The sequence below is a fragment of the Mus musculus genome, chromosome 2, assembly GCF_000001635.26.
Source record: "Mus musculus strain C57BL/6J chromosome 2, GRCm38.p6 C57BL/6J".
Taxonomy (NCBI): Eukaryota; Metazoa; Chordata; class Mammalia; order Rodentia; family Muridae; genus Mus; species Mus musculus.
The window spans coordinates 37053254-37056250 of NC_000068.7; positions in this window are offsets into that span (position 1 = coordinate 37053254).

Below are 2997 nucleotides of genomic sequence, written 5' to 3' on the forward strand. Positions count from 1 at the left end.
TAATTGCATTTTCAGACAAGATTTCAAAACAGCCTATGATGAACTGTGTTGTGAAGTTATTAATGGCCATGCTTATGCAGATCTGTAGTGAAAAAAACAAACTGATCAAAGAAAAATATGAAAGTATAGTTCAAAGACAAAGGGGACATAAGAAAGTAGAAAGAAGTTAAATCTTGTGTTCAAGAAGATAAACAAATTAAGGAAAGCCCTGATGTTAAATGTAATAAAGACCTCAAGTCAAAACTTCACCCAGTAAACTTCCAATGTTTGAAAGGAATTAAAGAAAAGTTTCTTGCTGGATTTAGTGGTGCACACCTTAATCCAAGCTCTTGATGTATAAGGATGAAACTAGCCTGACCTACAGAGTGAGTTTCAGAACACTGAAGCTTTGACAGTAAGGAAACTATCAAAAACAGAAAGCAAGTGGTGGTATAATGAAACCAATTAATTTTGAATTGCCCGAACCAGGGCATGCTATTTTTGTAGAAAGTATCAATATATGTGTTAAAAGGAAAGGAGAAAAGGCTTTATACCCCTTTCTCAATAATATGGATCAGATATGATATTGGAAGACCCCTTATAGATCTTAACTACAGACAGAAAAGAAAAATTCAAGAAGACCAAACAGGACAGGTAACATGAATTGCTCATCTCTCCACATGTGAACAGCCCTAAAACTAGCTTGGACATAAAAATGTCTCTAGCTAAAACTTCAGCTTAAATTAGCCAATAAATTGTGTTGGTTACAGAATCCCTAAGAGTCATCATGTCATCCTTCAGATAGCATGAATGAAAATTTATTACAATTGATTATTGATCAAACTAACTCATAAAAAGACAGTCATCATCCACATGGTAAAACAAGGAGCAAAAATTCATCCTTAACTGATCTGTATACCTTGCATAAACCATACAATACATTTTAGTCCCTTATAGAACTAAAATTATGGTTGTAAGATTCATATATTACAGAATGAAACACCAGCTCTGACAAAATTCATCCTCTGTGATGCTGAGATGGCCTGCTGTTCCATTTATGTGCCTGATTCTGCCTTAACTGATAGTGTTTCCAGAGAGTTGTTTTCAGAACAGATTCAGGAATACCTGCTAATTCCTGATGTCCTCAGTTCATCCAGCCTTTCAGACAGATCCAGTCAGAATTTCAGTAAAGCCCTAAACTTCTAAAACATACAAAGACTAGATAAAAACACTAAAACTAGCTTTCTTAAGTCTAACCAACTTTTCTGATCCCTCCTCACCCCTGTTGCAACTCCATAGGTTGAACAACAATATGAACTAACCAGTACCTCCAGAGCTCCCTGGGACTAAACCACCAATCAAACAAAACATATGGCGGGACTCATGTATCTAGTTGCATATGTAGCAGAGAATGGCCTAGTCAGTCATCAATGGGAGGAGAAGCTCTTGGTCTTGTGAAGGTTCTATGCCACAATATAGGGGAATGCCAGGGCCAAGAAGCAGGAGTGGGTGGGTTGGGGAGCAGGGTGAGGGGGGAGAGTGATAGTGGATTTTCGGAGAGGAAAATAAGAAAGAGGATAATATTTGAAATGTAAATAAAGAAAATATCTAACATAAATAAATAAATGTAATGTGCACAAAAAAAGAAATTATAGATATGTTGTTATTTTAAAGGATAATTTGGAAATGGTCATAATTTTGGGCAGGGAGGAGATTAAGTAGAAAGCTTAGACTCAGAAATTTTTTTTTCAGTTCTCTACATTTATTTTTATTAGATATTTTCTTCATTTACATTTCAAATGCTATCCCAGAATTCCCCTATACCCTCCACCACCCTGCTCCCCTACCCACTCACTCCCACTTCTTGGCCCTGGATTTCCCCTGTACTGGGGCATGTAAAGTTTGCTAGACCAAAGGACCTCTCTTCCCAATGATGGCTGACTAGGCCATCTTCTGCTACATACGCAGCTAGAGACACGACACGAGTTCAGGGGGTACTGATTAGTTCATATTGTTTTTCCACTTATAGGGTTTCAGACCCCTTCTGCTCTTGGATACTTTCTCTACCTCCTATATTGGAGGAACTGTTTTCCCAACTATAGATGACTGTGACTATCCACTTCTGTATTTGCCAGGCACTGGAAAAGCCTCACAGAAGACAGCTGTATCAGGGTCCTTTCAGCAAAACCTTGCTGGCATATTCAATACAGTCTGCGTTTGGTGGCTGATTATGGGAGGGACCCCCAGGTGGGGCAGTCTCTGGATGGTCCACCCTTACATCTTAGCTCCAAACGTTGTCTCTGCAACTCCTTCCATGGATATTTTATTTTCTATTCTAGGGAGGAATGAAAAATCCATGCATTGGTATTCCTTCATGATTTTCTTGTGTTTTAGAAGTTGTATCTTGGGTATTCTAAGTTTCTGGGCTATATCCACTTATCAGTGAGTGCATATCAAGTGACTTCTTTTGTGATTGGGTTACCTCACTCAGGATAATATCCTCCAGATACATCCATTTGCCCAAGAATTTCATAAATTCATTGTTTTTAATAGCTGAGTAGTACTCCATTGTGTAAATGTATCACATTTTCTGTATCCATTCCTCTGTTGAGGGACTTCTGGGTTCATTCCAGCTTCTGGCTATTATAAATAAGGCTGCTAAGAACATAGTGGAGCATGTGTCCTAATTACCAGTTGGAACATCTCCTGGGTATATGCCTAGGAGAGGTATTGTTGGATCTACCGATAATACTATCTCCAGTTTTCTGAGGAACCACCAGACTGATTTCCAGAGTGGTTGTACAAGCTTGCAATCCCACCAGCAATGGGTAAGTGTTCCTCTTTCTCCACATCCTTGCCAGCATATGCTTTCACCTGAATTTTTGATCCTGGCCATTCTGACAAGTGTAGGGGGACTCTCAGGGTTGTTTTGATTTGCATTTCTCGGATGATTAAGGATGTTGAACATTTTTTCAAGTACTTCTCAGCCCTTTGGTATTCCTCACTTGAGAATTCTTT